The 18,608-nt window shown below is 43.7% G+C and overlaps 1 non-coding gene across 1 annotated transcript; it reads left to right on the forward strand.

Annotated features, from left to right (window-relative positions):
- Positions 1-6,086: 6,086 nt before the first annotated feature.
- Positions 6,087-6,164, forward strand: LOC148543003 (small nucleolar RNA SNORD36). Its single transcript, XR_015875678.1, has one exon. It is a non-coding gene; the product is annotated as a small nucleolar RNA SNORD36 (small nucleolar RNA).
- The last annotated feature ends 12,444 nt before the right edge of the window (positions 6,165-18,608 follow it).

Raw genomic sequence — 18,608 nt, forward strand, 5'->3', positions numbered from 1 at the left:
GTCCCAGCTCCTCTCCCCCTGTGTGTCTCCATGGCCCCGGCTCCACTCCCCCTGTTTGTCTCCATGGTCCCAGCTCCTCTTCCCCTGTATGTCTCCATGGTCCCAGCTCCTCTCCCCCTGTGTGTCTCCATGGCCCCAGCTCCACTCTCCCTGTTTGTCTCCATGGTCCCAGCTCCTCTCCCCCTGTATGTCTCCATGGTCCCAGCTCCTCTCCCCCTGTGTGTCTCCAATGTCCCAGCTCCACTCCCCCTGTGTATTTTCATGGTCCAAGCTCCTCTCTCCCTGTGTGTCTCCATGGTACCATGCTCCTCTCCCCGTATGTCTCATTGGTCCCAGCTCCTCTCCCTCTGTGTGTCTTCATGGCCCCAGCTCCACTCCCCCTGTGTGTCTCAATGGTCCCAGCTCCTCTCCCCCTGTGTGTCAACATGGTCCCAGCTCCACTCCCCCTGTGTGTTTCCATGGTCCCAGCTCCTCTCCCCTTGTATGTCTCCATGGACCAAGCTCCCCTCCCCCTGTGTGTCTCCATGGTCCCAGCTCCACTCCCCCTGTGTGTCTCCATGGTCCCAGCTCCTCTCCCCCTGTGCATCTCCATGGTCCCAGCTCCTCTCCCTGTGTGTCTCATTGGTCCCAGCTCCTCTCCCCCTGTGTGTCTCCATGGCCCCAGCTCCACTTCCCCTGTGTGTCTCCATGGTCCCAGCTCCTCTCCCCTTTTATGTCTCCATGGACCCAGCTCCTCTCCCCCTGTGTGTCTCCATGGTCCCAGCTTCTCTCCCCCTGTGCGTCTCCATGGTCCCAGCTCCTCTCCCCATGTATAGCCATGATTTTAAGCTCCCATCTTTTGTCTCCCTCCCTGTGTTTCTCCATGGTCTTTAGCTATCCTCTTTGTCTCCCGTCGCACAGCCTCCTTCAGCTCCTTCCCCTTTTCTCCAGGAGCCACTGACCTCTCCTATCCTGACCCGGTCTCTGCTGAGCTCCTCATCATGGCAGCAGCAGCTCCTCCTCTGTTCTTATGTGGCAGCAAACAATTAGTCATGACGTCACGCCCGCTGACCCGTAAACTAAACAGTAAAAGCTTTATTGTGCTTGGACAACATGTCCCAGCTACCCTGCCACAAGTTGATGACATCCTGCTCCTGCTGATCACTAAGTTCAGCATCGCAGGTAAAGGGGAGAAAAAAACCAGCGGGGCCCGGGAAATAGCGGGAAAATGCGGTAGGAGTGGGCAGGCCCCCCTTCTATGCCTGAGTATCCGGGCCTGGGACTCCAGTCCCGACAGTCCCCCCTGATGGCGGCCCTGCATGTATATATTTGCTATATTGTGAATTGCTGATTCAACTTTGTATTGCACCACTTTGCTCTTTTGTGAAATTGTAATGTGCAAATAAATTCACCTCATTGTTCAACTTATTGCCAATATCTGACTTGAATAATTTGGAGGATTCCCAGCCGAACAGGAACCACATTTGGTAAGCAAACAAGCATTACACGTTACATCACCCCTAACCTATCCTCAGGGGTGCCGAGAGGGGGGGGGAGCAGGTACAGATTATTGGGTCCGGGCTTCCTGAGGGGCCCGACGCCGCACCCCCTCACTCAGAGCAGCCCAGCATATCGCGTGTGCTGAGCTGCAGTGGAGACTGCTCATGGCCACTGAGCAGCAGCCACAGCAGTCTCCTATGCCTGTGGGGGGGGAGCGATCACACTGATTGCGCCCTCCCTGGCTTTGAGCAGGGCTGAGGGGGCTCAGAGCGCCCCCCTCCCCATTCCTTTATTTCTAGACACAATGTAGCTGCCAGTAAAATAATCAGGATTATGAGACAATATTATAAATTATTGTTTACTGACCGTACATTTGGATAAAAAAACCTTAATTTTTAGGCAAGCCAAAAGTCTTAAAAACATCTTAGCTCCTAGCTTTTTCAAGGGTCATTCTGAGCAGGATATAGGCTGGTAACAAAGTAACCTTGTGGGGCCTAAAATTGTTGGCTTTTATAGGTATAATCAAAATAAATGTTTAACCTGCTCTTATGTTAGCAACAGTCAGTCTTTTCTCCAATCTCACTTAAGCCGTGTATACACTAGACAGTATTTATGAACGATATGGACGATAACGTTATCGTTCATATCGTCCAGTGTGTATGCAGTGAACGATCAACGATGTGCGCTCCCACTGGTCATTAAAGATGTCTTTTGTTGTCTGTACTTGCAGCCCAATTTTAACAATGTCGTTGACGATATAGTGCATATTGTTCAGTATGTACGGGCCAAATGATGAACTATATTGAAGTATTTTGCCGCTTCCTGGACACTCACCATCCTCCATTTTGGACTCTGCATGCGAATCTTCAATGACAAATTATATATCATTGATCGTTTATGAAATCGTTCAGTGTGTATGCCCACTATCGTTTGTCAGAGACACCGGAAAGTTCAAAGGAAATCGTTCAGTGATATCGCTCATGGAGCATATTGTCTAGTGTATACAAGCCTTAAAAGAATTTAAGATCAATACATTTATAAACTGTAACTTTCAGTATGTCATTTACCTATTGAAAGTCCTTGCAATCTGTTATACATCGGCCGGACACCTGCTTAAACTTAGATTTTGGAACATACAGATGTGTCCTCTTACATCCTTGCCAATTGCACTACAAACTTGCGCCCGCATTGCGCCATACAATTACCAGCAGCCGCATACTCATCGGTATGCAATGGCACGCACTGCGATCACACCATGCAATCCTATGGAGTCGCATATGCGAGCGCAGTGCGTGTATCCGCTAGTGGGCAAACACCTTGCGCTATGCGTTGCACAATTTGCCGTGTACGCAGCAAAGATGCAAGAGGACATATCTGTAAAAAGATGTAAGAGGAAATATTATGAAGAAATGTTTGAACCATAGTGTTCCGAGACATTTTGTGGAACACCATGCAGGTGATCTAGCGGGACTAAGTATGGTTGGTGTGGTACAAATTCTTATTAAAAGCAGAGGGTGTGATCGGTTTAGAAACCTCTGCAAATAAGAAGTGGCTTGGATTTTGAAAATGCATGCTTTAAGTCCACAACGTCCTAACGAGACAATTGATCTTCAGTTTTTCTAGCTAGATTAATTTAGGGGAATATGATTTGCCCTTATTTTGGTTTCCTGTGTTGTTCTATATATTTGCTAGTTGTTCCACATGTTAATGTCCATTAATCTCTTCAGTATAGCATGTCTAACTGTATACCATTTTTAATTAGGGATTTACGCCGAACCCCGTGTTTTGGTTTTGGATCTGTATCTCCTTCGAGGTTTTGGATCTGGATTTGGTTTTGCAAACCCACCCTCAAGTGTTTTGGTTTTGGTTTTGAATCTGGATTTAAAAAATAAATAAAAAAATAGATAAAAAGTTTTAAAAACAGCTAAAATCATGTAATTTATGCAATCCAAAACCCGAAATTCGGATTTAAAATTTGAATTCCAAACCACAAAAAGATCAGAACAGCGACCCGGATTTACCCGGTTCTCCCCAGGAGATTAGAACCACGACTCAGATTTACTCGCATTCACGAAATTCGGGTGGATTCAGATTTCTGGAGAACCGAACCGCACATCTCTATTTTTAATATATGTTTTTGTCTACGTCTTTAACATATATTTTGTTCCATTTTAGATTAGCCAATATATTATGTATAACAATGTACAGGTGGCAGCAATAACATCTATTTTTCTATGTGATTTTTAACCGTGTAAAGTGTATCAATTGTACCATGCTACTTTGTATCAGTTACAGAAGTGCGGCTAACAGCAGTGAATGAAAGAGATAGAATATGCACCTTGATGTGTCAATCACTGATTATCAGCTGTTACCGATTTGTAAAGAAGTATTTATCCAGGCTCCCGCATACAGAGAACCACTTCCTCCTTTTGAGAAAGCTGCAGTGTGCAGTGAAACGCATTAAGAACAAGGATTTGGATTTTTCCCAGCACTGACCTACTGTCATTATCCACCTCGTATTCACGAGTATAATGAGGAAGAGTGCCTGTGCCTGTTAACCCATTGCTCTATATTTACTCTGGGTTGTGGCTGAGGATTATAAGTGCCTGTACTCACCTGTCCTTACTCTTAGTACATCGGAGCCTGTGAGTCTGGACTGCCAAGCCCCCTGCTCACTGCCAGTGCTTACCATAGAGCTGAGGTACTGGACACTGTTTATTGTGTGCACAACTCTCCATTTTGATTGAATTCTGAGTGCACCATAGTGCTTTCATATACTTGCGGGACAGTTCTTATGCTGCTATATAGATGCTACAAAATACTTCAATATAATTAGGGGGACCTGTATGGGATCACTATTTCCCCTGTATGAGAACATTATATTGTTATCACACGGTTGGTTCTCACACACTGCCGTGTGTTGAACAGAAGTAGAAATATTTGATCACTATAACCTCTGCATGTGGACACATCAGCCAGCACTAATTGCGCTTCATCATTTGAAGCAGTTTTATCTGCATAAAGGATTTGTGGATTTATGTTTATGTTCAGAATTTTTATATGTATATTTTCAGTAATATTGTGATATTGTGGATTTGATATTTTCCTATTATAGGAGGATATTGTTATTTGAATAATTCTGTCAGTACGGAATTATTTCCTCAATTTTAGATTTGCATATTGCTTGTACTCCCGGGTTTTTCTATATAGATTTCTTAATACATATTCACTGTTATTAGTATTATTTAATGTACAATTTGTGTGTGCAGCTTCACCTCTAATTGCTCTTTTTTCTGTTAACTTTTTGAGAGTGGTGGCAGCAGCAGCACACACTGGACTATAAGTGCATGCTTGGCGTCTGTTTTTTCTTTTACTAGTGGCTGACTTGTGATCACATGACTTGATACAAGAAGGCGGCACCCATGTCTCGGCGATGCCAGCTGCTATGCTAAGGATATCTAAAAATCATGTCCTGTGAGGATAGGAGAGTGATGTACCACTAGAAAGCAGCAGCGCTTGGTGCATAAAAGGGTCCCATTGTCCCTTCTGAGATGTCAACATCTATTTACAAATATCAGTGTCAAAATTACTTTCGTATTTAGAAGACAACACAAATCATTGAAATTCTAGTAAGTACACCTTGAAAGAAGGGATTTTTATTCTGTACTGTTGATGTGGAGTAATAGTGAACAGATTTTATCTCAAGAATAAATGGAAACTTGAAACAGAGTAAGTGGAGTTCATTTTAGATAACAGCTTTTATCCTTGAACACAATTATTTAAAAAACTTAAAGATCAGTTCTTCTTGTAGGCACACAGCAAAGTGATGAGTATTGGATATTGGGAAATAAACCCCATCTGGCAGAATATTCCTTTTCAAAAGCATTATCATCTGTAAACAGCACATAGTCTACATTATTTTTATTTGTGAAGGAGATGATGGAAATCTGTCAGATTTTTATGTTTTAAATACTAATGATCTAATCTCCGCTTTGACTCTACTAACAGCTACAGTGTTAATCAGACTTTTCTACAGCCGCATCTATAGCCGCATCTGAGTCACAAAAAGCAACACTGGATAGAGACTTTTACACTTCAAGAAAATGATGAGATAACAACAACTCTTCTATATACAGTATGTGTACGCTGGTATGAATACCTTAATCTTATATAAAATTCATTAGTTTGTTTGTTTGTGTGTTTGACTGTCCGGTTATGCATCCGAACACCCCTGCACCTATTGGGATAAAACCAATGCGAGGTGGTCTTGTCGTTGGTGTACGTTGTGTTCTGAGCCTCCACTGGATGGATTTTGACAAAAACTTCACAGAGTGATAACATTGGATCCCAGAAAACATACTAGGGGGTTGAGGTCCCAGTTGGAGCTCCCGTTGGTGTATGCTGGGCAGAACTTTGACCCGGGGAGCTGGGCAGAACTTTGAGCCATGTAGCTTGTTCTGGGCCTTCCACTGGATGGATGTGGATGAAAACTTCACAGATGGGTGGCAATTGGTCTGGGATGCCTAATGGAGTGGTTGGGATTCAGGCCGTACCTCATGGTGGAATGCACCAGGCAGAACTTTGACCCATGGAGCATGTTCTGGGCCTTCCACTTGATGGATTTGGATGACATTACATAATAAAAACTTGAAGATTAAAACTTGAGGATTTAAACCCTGGGGAACGCCGGGTACTTCAGCTAGTATAATTGTGTTGGTGAAAGTAATCTACATGCTGATCGGCTTCAGGAGTTTATTAATATTTGATCTTATTTTTTTGCTAGCTTGATTCAAATCTATGAAAGATTCTGTACTAGTTGCTAGATATTGACAAAGTAAAACTTTACTGGCCTTGTAGCATAATGAGTCAGAGAAATTGACTATAAGGTTTCATGCTAATCCACTTATTGATGTATTAGTGTTTTGCAAGAAATTGTTCTTATCTGCAGGGTATAATTGTGGCATATATTTTATATAAATTGTTTTTATGTATTGTTGATTTATTTGTATTATTAAATATATTTAAAAGTTAATAATGCTCCATGTGATTTTGTGATTTTTTTTTAATTTCAATTAGAAGCCCTGGTGGCATTGTAGTGATTGCCCAATCGGATGGTAAGGGGAGGGGTTACAGAATTTAATTTAGGTTTGGAGAGTTTAGTTTAGTTTCTCCTTGTTCCTGTACATTTGGAGGCTTCACACAGTGGTAAGCTGTTGCATTCAATTGTACATTTTTACAGTTTTTGCAGTCATACTGTATCTTATTTATCTTTATTTCCTTTCTTAATTTCCTTTTTCTCCTCTCCCTGCACCTGTTCTTTTTCCTTCACCTTCAGTCTATTCCTACTTCTTTTCTTGATTTCCTTTTCTTATTCTTGTTTTCTTTGAGTCCAACCTGACACTACTTCTTCTCCTATAGCATAATGCCCAAACCCGATGCTCTGCCTGGACCCCAAAGTGCCTCATTGACTAGGCTTTTACTTCCAAAGCCCAGCCAGCACCCCTCCCTCCTCTTGCCTGCTCAAACAGCCTTGCATCTCTTTGTGAGAGTTGTGCCTGGTGGCTCCTAGAACCTTTTAGGGCAGATAAGGTCTTGACCTGTGTCCCAGTGTGGCCTGCTTCACCCCCTGCTCCCATCCTGCTCTTCCCACATACCCTGGTAATGCTGTGGGTGTGGCACCTTCAGCCAAAAAGCTGTGGTTACTCCACTCCTCCCTCCCCCTGCTCAGATTTCAGTGACCAATTCTATGTCTGTGCCCAGGCTTGCTGCCATGTGCTCACCTAATCCATGTCTGCCTCTGTTGCAGGCTCCTCTCCACTTCCCTGGGCTGCTGCTGCTCTCTCTCCAATGATGGCTACTTGTACTCTACAGCCCTCATCCCCTCATTTTCTGCCACCTGCTTATTATGCAAGTGCTGGCCATGTCTCCCTCCCAGACCCTAGTGTCCACTGCTCCCACTCCTGCTCCTTTAAATCTATGGCATTTTTCTTTCTCTACTGCCCCTGCAGGGGTCCCTTCTGTCCTTCCATGGGCCACTGGTGGCATCTCTCCAATTTTCTTTCTCACCTTCCTCTTGGTTCTGTCAGGGGCCCCCTTATCTTCTAATTGCTTGTCCCCATGGCATGGCCCTCAGCCGATCCCTTGCCTTCTTCTATGTTCACTTTGGCTTTTCCCTCTAGTGCCTCTGGTGGAAATGTTCACAATAGCTTTCCTCTGCCTTCCTTGGTGGGGTCTTCTCTTGGGATTTCTACTGCTATTACCCAATGTTGTAAAGGGATCATTGTGCTTTTACTGGTGACCTCTTCAACTCTTGCTACTCCCAGTGAAGTAAGTGGTGGTGGTGGGTCCATCTGGTGTTAAAGCTGCATCACAAACTAGTTACTTCATCTTGTAGCTCTTCTGATTCTGCACAGCACACTGAGCATTTCCATGCTAGGCTTAGGTGTTCTTTTGACCAGGCCAGTGCTATTGCTGTGTCTGTCAATAGAGGGGAGGGTCAAATTATTCAATGTGTCAACACTGCAAATCTGCATGGGCTCTGCCATAATGTACATGATAGGATATGGCAAAGTTAATGTCTTTACTGTGATGGAGCACCGGAAGAAGGGATTAGTTGGATGCTAATGCTGCTGATGGTATTGATGAGAAAAGTTTCCATTCCTTTCATGACTGGCCTTGTAGTTTTATTGTCTTTGCAGGGTGTTATTGAAGTTGTTTATGGATGAACAAATGATTACATTCACATTATCAATAGTATGGTTGCCAAGTCTGAGTGTGTGGTCTGGTGCTTTTAGGATGAGGAGTTCTGGTAAGAAGCAGGAAGATCTCCATATCATCAACTTGAAGTAAAGTACTTGAAGGGGTGGTTAGATGTCACACAGCAGTGCAAGGGTGGCATGGATGTGATGCCCTTTCAGAAGCCTGGACTGAAAGAAAGGCTGGGAGACATATCCCCAGGCAAGAGGAACTTGGTAAGTGTTTTGCTGGTTTCTGCTGTAATTTCTGGCACTTGTACAAATTCTGCGGTGGCTCCCATCTGGTGGTGGTTGTCAGTAAGACACCTGCTCCAGTTCACCTTGATGTTCTGGGAAGGTGGTTGCATTGGTATCCACTTGCTGTGGTTTTTGCTTAGGGTTTCTCTGATGGTTTTCAGATTGATGGATAACTCATGGTTAAAGGACTAGTATCATCATGACTGGTGGCAGCAGCTGCAGTGCTAGTATTTGGTTGCTACTCCTGCTCTTCTTTCAACTGATTGTTATCCATATCGGATCAAAAAATACACTGAAGTAGTAAAAACAATAGAACAATATATTTTTTGTTGTACTAATTTTTTTGCAAATGACAGCTCACCCTGCGGAGTAACACAGTATGTATTGTGATAGAAACACTGTTAAAAATAAATGGCAAATATGATTGTCCAAGGTTTTTGACCTATGTGTTTTAACCCACCCAGGAAATGTCTGTTCTGCTTAACAGACTTGATCAGAGTTTGGGCTTTAAGTAAAAGCTGGATAATGGGTCCTGGAGGTTTGAATATGAGAGAGAAGGGAGGGCTCCATCCACAAGGCCATTTTGAGTTTTCAGGCCTTCAGCCTGAGAGCAGGCTAATTATTTACTGCAGCTCTGAGAGGCTAATAAAGGCTGTGTCAGGGTTTGGCTCATTGCCTGCTCTCCCCAGGTATGAGACAATCAGGCTTGTTCAGAGACATTGTGATGTACTACTTGTAAGCAATGTGCATATGCCTATGTTTGTGGTGAGGGCAGTAGGCACTACCACTTTGAAAGAGGGAGTTTAGTGTTTAGTTAGTGCCCAGAAGGGCTAGGATTTATTTTCCATTTTTATACTGCACAATAAAAACTAGCTGTGGCTAGCTTGCAAAAAACCCTGGACTGGTGTGCTGTTTCCAGTCTGCTGTGTGTTTGGAGGTGTCCATCTACCCCAGGAGACGGACCTCCTACCACAATCCTATTACAGTATGTATGTGTGAACAAACACAGTGGGGTACAGCACACACAACAATTTGTAAAAAAAGCTAAACTTTTATTTAAAACTTTTTACTTTTTTTGCAAATGACAATGGACACAGCGGAGTCACACTTCTTATATGTGAATGCAATGGGGTACAGCCTGAGCTTGAGGGACTTAGAGTGGGCAGATTCTTCAGTAGCACTGGAGTGGATGGAGAATGGACAGATACTTTATATAATATTTATTATTTATACGTCAGCACAACAGCACTGGAGTGGATGGACGCTGGACATATACTGTAAATCTAATATATATTAATATATATTTTACGTCGTCAGCACAGCAGCACTGGAGTGTATGGATAATATTTATTTATACGTCAGCACATCAACACTAGAGTGGATGGACATTGGACAGATATTGTATATAATATTTTTACGTCAGTACAGAAGCACTGGAGAAGATGGACACTGGACAGATACTGTAAATAATGTTTATATGTCAGTACACCAGCACTGGAGTGGATGGACACTGGACAGATATATGTCAGCAGCACTGGAGTGGATGGACACTGTTCACATATTGTATATAATATATATGTCAATATATATGTCAGCACAGCAGCACTGGAGTGGATGGACAAAGTATAATCCAGCTCACAGATGTTTTTGTGGAACAACAAGTCCCAGGCTCAACTGCCACACTTATGCAGACGGGTCTTTGCAATCACCATAGGTTTTTCACCACCGTCCTGCTTCCACCCAGACTAAGTAGTAGTCAGCGTCTTCCCTCCGTATTCACTTTCCACGGGGAAAACATTGCCTAGCGCATGGATGAACGAATGTGGAACAGCCGAATATGCCATGGATATTTTGATACTTTTAAACTGCTTATTACATTTATCTTTTAATGCACAATGGGGCACCCCTGGATTGTGCTTATTTTTCGATTTAATATATATAAATATATATCTCTCTAGAAATAAGCACAATAATGGGGGCGCCCAACAGTGCATTAAAATAAAATTTATTCAGCAGATACAAACAGCAGAAACCAAATATGTGTACCAACGGTGGCGGTCAAGACCACCGCAAGTTGAATGAGTGTAAAGTATCAGATGTCTGTGGCAAACTCCGCTGCTACATGTCCAATCATCCATGCGCTAGGCCACGCCCCTACGCATTTCGTCACGAGGACTTCGTCAGAGTTTGCCACGGACATCTGATACTTTACACTCATTCAACTTGCGGTGGTCTTGACCGCCACCGTTGGTACGCATATTTGGTTTCTGCTGTTTGTATCTGCAGAATAAATTTTCTTTTAATGCACTTTTGGGCACCCCCGTTATTGTGCTTATTTCTAGATTGTTTCTCCCCGAATTGTGAATACAGGACCAGAAGGGAAGCTGCCGACTCTTGTATAGTCTGAGTGCCAGCAGGATGGTGGGATAATCTATTGCTTTAGATCCGTCTGCATCTGCATCAGCGTGGCAGTTTAACCTGGGACTTGTTGTTCCACAAGGAACTATTGTGAGATTAGTTACACATTGCGCACCAAACGTATTTTGTATATTTATCTATATGTATCATATATATATATATATATATATATATATAAATACCCAAATGGCGGCACTCCGGATAAATAATGTGAATGCCAAACGGCTTTACATGGCAACATTTCAGCACCTTTATTGTTGCTTTTGTCAAGCCTATAACCTATAATCAAGGATTGGTTGGTGTGTATATATATTAGGGGTGTGCAGCGGCCACTTTTCGTGTTTTGTGTTTTGGTTTTGGATCTGGATCTTTCTTTGTGTTTTGGATCTGGATTGGTTTTGCCAAAACCACCCTTCCGTGTTTTGGGTTCTGGGTTTTGTGTTTTGGATCTGTATTTTTTTTTAAAAAAAGCATAAAAACAGCTAAAATCACAGAATTTGTGGGTTTTTCTGCTCCTATGCTATTACTAACCTCAATATACTTCATTTCCACTCATTTCCAGTCTATTCTGAACACCTCACACCTCACAATAGTGTTTTTATATCCAAAAGGTTGCACCGAGGTAGCTGGATGACTATGCTAAGAGATACGAGTGGGCGGCACAAACACGTGGTCCATCTAGGAGTGACACTGCAGTGGCAGACAGGATGGCAGTTTGAAAAACTAGGCCCCAAACAGTACATAATTCAAAGAAAAAAAGAGGTGCAAGATGGAATTGTCCTTGGGCCCTCCCACCCACCCTTATGTTGTATAAACAGGACATGCACACTTTAACAAACCAAACATTTCAGCGCCAGGGTCTGCCACACAACTGTGGCTAAAATGATTGGTTCATTTGGGCCCCCACAAAACAAGCTGGCAATTAATCTGTCCCTGCACAAACTGGCTCTACGGAGGCAAGATGTCGTCCTCTTCCTCCTCATCCACCGATTCCTCACCCTCTTCAGTGTTGTGTACATCCTCATCCTCACAGAGTATTAATTCGTCCCCGCTGGAATCTACAACCACAGGTCCCTCTGTACGTTCTGGAGGCTGGTCTCCCTGGAAGAGTTGATAATTCATTTTATGAACATCATCTTCTCCACATTTTGTGGAAGCAACCTCCTACGCCTTTCGCTGACAAGGTTCCCGGCTGCACTAAACACTCTTTTGGAGTACACACTGGAGGGGGGGCAACTCAGGCAAAATAGAGCCAGTTTGTACAGGGACCTACAAATTGCTTCTTTTTCCTGTCAGTACAGGTATGGACTGTCTGACATGCCTACTTGGATGCTGTCGCCGATGTAATCCTTTAACAGACAGACGCACGCTTGTCGCTGCTGCTTTAAGGATGCAGGTGCGGCTACAGCCCACACATTTCACAAAGACAGAAAAAAAAAGAAGAATTTTTTTATTGTTTGTGGAGCGCACTTTGAGGGTTACACCACCCTTTAACAGACAGACGCACGCTTGTCGCTGCTGCTTTGAGGATGCAAGTGCGGCTACAGCCCACACAATTCACAAAGACAGAAATTTTTTTTTTTTTTTTATTGTTTGTGGAGCGCACTTTGAGGGTTACACCACCCTTTAACAGACAGACTCACGCTTGTCGCGGCTGCTTTAAGGATGCAGGTGCGGCTACAGCCCACACATTTCACAAAGACAGAAAAAAAAGAAGAATATTTTTATTGTTTGTGGAGCACACTTTGAGGGTGTCACCACCCTTTAACAGACAGACGCACGCTTGTCACTGCTGCTTTAAGGATGCAGGTGCGGCTACAGCCCACACATTTCACAAAGACAGAAAAAAAAGAATTTTTTTTATTGTTTGTGGAGTGCACTTTGAGGGTTACACCACCCTTTAACAGACAGACGCACGCTTGTCGCTGCTGATAAAAAGGATGCAGGTGCGAATACAGCCCACACATTTCACAAAGACAGAAAAAAAAGAAGAATATTTTTATTGTTTGTGGAGCGCACTTTGAGGGTTACACCACCCTCTAACAAACAGACGCACGCTTGTCGCTGCTGCTTTGAGGACAGTATCAATATGCAGTGACAGTAGACTTGTCAGAAATTGTTGGCACGTCCTTCAGTCCGGACCAGATGTCCAAACCGGCCCTTGACTTATGACACAGGCGCACGCTTGGCGCTGCTACTGTGTTGATGCACGTGCGGCTACATCGCACACAAGTCACAAACACATAAAAAAAAAAAATCGTTTTTTTTTTTTTGGAGCACTTTGAGGGTTACACCACCCTTTAACAGACAGACGCACGCTTGTCGCTGCTGCTTTGAGGATGCAAGTGCGGCTACAGCCCACACAATTCACAAAGACAGAAAAAATAAGAAGAATATTTTTATTGTTTGTGGAGCACACTTTGAGGGTGTCACCACCCTTTAACAGACAGACGCATGCTTGTCGCTGCTGCTTTAAGGATGCAGGTGCGGCTACAGCCCACACATTTCACAAAGACAGAAAAAAAAAAGAATATTTTTATTGTTTGTGGAGCACACTTTGAGGGTTACACCACCCTTTAACAGACAGATGCACGCTTGTCGCTGCTGCTTTGAGGATGCAAGTGCGGCTACAGCCCACACAATTCACAAAGACAGAAAAAAAATTAAGAATATTTTTATTGTTTGTGGAGCACACTTTGAGGGTGTCACCACCCTTTAACAGACAGACGCATGCTTGTCGCTGCTGCTTTAAGGATGCAGGTGCGGCTACAGCCCACACATTTCACAAAGAGAAAAAAAAGGAGAATTTTTTTATTGTTTGTGGAGCGCACTTTGAGGGTTACACCACCCTTTAACAGACAGATGCACGCTTGTTGCTGCTGCTTTGAGGATGCAGGTGGAATCTAGACGGGATTTGGAACCGGGGACACACTACCTCCATCAACTGTCTAAATCCCACAGCACTAATGGCGGATACCGGACGCACGTCTAACACCAACATAGCAGTCAAGGCCTCAGTTATACGTTTTGCTTCAGGATGACTGCTGTCATACTTCATCCTCATTGCTAGGGACTGTTGGAGAGTCAATTGTTTAGTAAAAGTAGTGGTGTTCCTACTTCCTCTCTGGGATGATGAACAACTCCCAGCAGCAGCAACAGCACTAGGAGGAAGTGGTTCTTGATCTTTCCCTATTTTATTTTTATCTGAGAAAGGTTGCTCCTCCATCTATGTTATATTGATATATACGTGCGGCAAAGGCGCACACAAACACAGAAAATATTTTTTTATTTTTGCTGGAGAGTAGTGCACTTTGTGGGTTACACCACCCTTTAAGAAATGAGCCAGCCGGCTCTTTACTTATGGGACACAGGCGCACGCTTGGCGCTGCTCCTTTGTTGATGCACGTGCAGCCACAGTGCACACAATTCACAAACACAGAAAATATTTTTTTATTTGGTTTGGAGTGTACTTTGGGGGTTACAGCACCCTTTAACGGTCAAGCCAGCCGGCCCTTTACTTATGACACAGGCGCATGCTTGGCACTACTTTGTTGATGCACGTGCGGCTACTGCGCACACAATTCACAAACACAGAAAATATTTTTTTATTTGGTTTGGAGTGTACTTTGGGGGTTACAGCACCCTTTAACGGTCAAGCCAGCCGGCCCTTCACTTATGACACAGGCGCACGCTTGGCACTACTTTGTTGATGCACGTGCGGCTACTGCGCACACAATTCACAAACACAGAAAATATTTTTTTATTTGGTTTGGACTGGAGTGTACTTTGGGGGTTACAGCACCCTTTAACGGTCAAGCCAGCCGGCCCTTTACCTATGACACTGGCGCACGGTTGGCACTACTTTGTTGATGCACGTGCGGCTACTGCGCACACAATTCACAAACACAGAAAATATTTTTTTATTTGGTTTGGAGTGTACTTTGGGGGTTACAGCACCCTTTAACGGTCAAGCCAGCTGGCCCTTTACTTATGACACAGGCGCACGCTTGGCACTACTTTGTTGATGCAATTGCGGCTACTGCGCACACAATTCACAAACACAGAAAAAAAATTTTTTTTTCAGCTCTTGGGGGGAGCACCCCTGATGGACAGAGCACCCCCTGGACAACACTATAGCACCCCTTTAGGACTGGGACACTGCACAGGACTTTGGAGTGGACACAGCCCCTATGGACTTTGAACAACACAGTCCAGTCAGCCCCTATGGACTGTGAAGTAGTGGACACAGCCCCTATTAACAACAGCAGCACAGCACAACACAGCCAGCCCCTATGGACTTTGAAGTAGTGGACACAGCCCCTATGGACAACAGCAGCACAGTGCAGCACAGCACAACACTACTCTGCACTACACTACACAGCCCAGCCAGCCCTAACTCCCACCCTCCCTCTTCACTGTCCACAGCCGAGTGAGAAAATGGCGCCGACGCGGGTACCTTATATAGGATCCAAAACCCGCGAGACCCGGAAGGCGGGATGATGACGTTTTGCCTCGATTTCAGATCCGAGTCAGGCGGGAAAAGTCGAGCCTGACTCGGATCGGCCTCGGATCGGTGGACTTGGGGGGGGTTCGGATTTCAGAAGTCTGAACCCGCTCACCCCTAATATATATATATATATATATATATATATATATATATACACATACACAGTGCATCCGGAAAGTATTCACTACTCTTCACTTTTTCCACATTTTGTTATGTTACAGCCTTATTCCCAAACGGAATAAATTAATTTTTGTCCTCAAAATTCTACACACAATATACCATAATGACAACGTGTAAAAAGATTTTTTGAGATTTTTGCAAATTTAATAAAAAAAGAAACACTAAGAAATCACATTTATGTAAGTATTCATGGCATTTGCCATGAAGCGCAAAATTCAGCTCAGGTGCATCCTGTTTCCACTGATCATCCTTGAGATGTTCCTACAGCTTATTTGGAGTCCACCTGTGGTAAATTCAGTTGATTGGACATGATTTTGTAGGGCATACACCTGTCTATATAAGGGACCACACTTGATAGTGCATGTCAGAGCACAAACCAAGCATGAAATCCAAGGAATTGTCTGTAGACCTCCGAGACACAAATCTGGGGAAGGGTACAGAAAAATATTTGGTACTTTGTAGGTCCCAATGAGCACAGTGGCCTCCATCATCTATAAATGGAAGAAGTTCAGAACCAACAGGACTCTTCCTAGAGTTGGCTGGCCATCTAAACTGAGCGATCGGGGTAGAAGGGCCCTAGTCAGGGAAGTGACCAAGAACCTGATAGTCACTCTGTCAGAGCTACAGCATTCCTCTGTGGAGAGAGCAGAACCTTCCAGAAGATCAACCATCTCTGCCAGGGTTGGACTGGCCCACAGGGGTACAAGGGAAATCCCCAGTGGGCCCCACTGCCTAAGGGCCCACCCTCTCTTCAATGTGTCAGGTTTCAGACCTCAAATTATAGATTGTTACTCTAATAGATGGTCAGTTATTTGGTGGTGCAGTACCACTGATCAATATGAATGATTGGTTCCGTTTCATAGAATCTACACCTATTGATTAGTCAAGCATTTTGGGAGACTGGCCACATCCACTCTGATGTATAACCACACCCCTTAAGCATGGGCCCCTACCACTGCATTCCCTGGTGGGCCCTTCATGCCCCAATCCCACACTGATCTCTGCAGCAATCCACCAATCAGGCCTGTATGGTATAGTGGCCAGACGGAAGCCACTCCTTAGTAAAAAGCACATGGCAGCCCACCTGGAGTTTGCCAAAATGCACCTGAAGAACTCTCAGACCATGAGACAAAGATTGAACTCTTTGGCGTGAATGCCAGGCATTATGTTTGGAAGAAACCAGGCAACGCTCATCACCAGGCCAATACCATCCCTACAGTGAAGCATGGTGGTGGCAGCATCATGCTGTGGGAATGTTTTTCAGCAGCATGAACTGGAAGACTAGTCAGGATAGAGGGAAAGATGAATGCAGCAATGTACAGAGACATCCTGGATGAAAACCTGCTCCAGAGCGCTCTTGACCTCAGACTGGGGTGACAGTTCATCTATCAGCAGGACAACGACCCTAAGCACACAGGCAAGATATCAAAGGAGTGGATTCAGGACAACTCTGTGATTGTCCTTGAGTGGCCCAGCCAGAGCCCAGACTTGAATCCAATTGAACATCTCTGGAGAGATCTGAAAATGGCTGTGCACTGACACTTCCCATCCAACCCATAGGCAAATGCAGGGGGGGTTTCCGGTTGCCTGGAAACCCTTTCCCCAGTCCACACCATGACCACAATAGAAATAGTAATATAATAGAATTTTACTTGTGGTGCATGTTCTTTTCAGTATCACAAATGAAATAATTTTCACCACGTGTGGATCTTTCAACATGTCAGTCATCATCGATAAGGTTAATCATTAATACTGTATAATAATACAATATCAAGTGCATAATGAGACCAATATGTACATATATGCTAGGCCAGTGCTAGGTTCTTCTGCTGCTCCCCCAGATTCCCGGACCTGCTCTTATGCTCTGGAATGGTGCTCACATGGAATAAAAACATTCAGCTCAGGCAGGATGGCCCTACTGCTGCATTTAATGGCTTACTGTGATCACTGGTCCCATATATGCTGGAACAATGATGTATGACGCATAATAAAGCTGATTAAGTGATAATTATACCCTCTTCCTGGACTTGCCACACTCACTCTAAAATCAAGCATTCGGAAACCCCCCTCTTGAAATCCTGCGTTTGCCACTGCAACCTGATGGAGCTTGAGAGGTGCTGCAAAGAGGAATGGGTGAAACCTCCCAAAGATAGTGTGCCAAGCTTGTGGCATCATATACAAAAATACTTGAGGCTGTAATTGCTGCCAAAGGTGCATCAACAAAGTATTGAGCAAAGTTTGTGAACACTTATGTACATGTGATTTCTTATTTATTTTTTATTAAATTTGCAAAAATCGCAAAACAACTTTTTACACGTTGTCATTATGGGGTATTGTGTGTAGGATTTTGAGGACAAAAAAGAATTTATTCCATTTTGGAATAAGGCTGTAACATAACAAAATGTGGAAAAAGTGAAGCGTAGTGAATACTTTCCGGATGCCCTAGATATACAGTGTAATATATATATATATATATATATATATATATATATATATATATCTCAACGGCTTGTAAACAAACAGCGGCACTCAGGGACTTGTAATGGAAATATAAATAGTGTATTGCAGTCAATACATAATCCCAACGTTTCAGGACACACACATTGATTAAGGGACGTGTGTGTCCCGAAATGTTGGGATTATGTATTGACTGCAATACACTATTATTATAAGTAACTAATATTTCCATTACAAGTCCATTACAAGTCCCTGAGTGTCGCTGTTTGTTTACAGGCCATTGACATTCATTCCTATGCCAGAGGGCACTGGGGTATGCTGCTGTGGCTAAATTGAGTGCCGATCTGAAGTTTCTTATATATATATATATATATATATATATATATATATCAGTAGTACTGGAGTGAGTAGACACTGGACAGATATACTGATATACTGTACGTCAGCAGCTCTGGAATGGACCAATCTTTTTCAAACTTTTTAAAACTCAAAACATGACAACTCACACTTATGTGAACAGTGGAGTATGGCCTGCCAGTGCAGCACCAGTGTACACTGGACATCGGGGTCCGGCA

This window comes from Taudactylus pleione, unplaced genomic scaffold (genome assembly GCF_031769625.1).
Source record: "Taudactylus pleione unplaced genomic scaffold, aTauple2 ptg000007l, whole genome shotgun sequence".
Taxonomy (NCBI): Eukaryota; Metazoa; Chordata; class Amphibia; order Anura; family Myobatrachidae; genus Taudactylus; species Taudactylus pleione.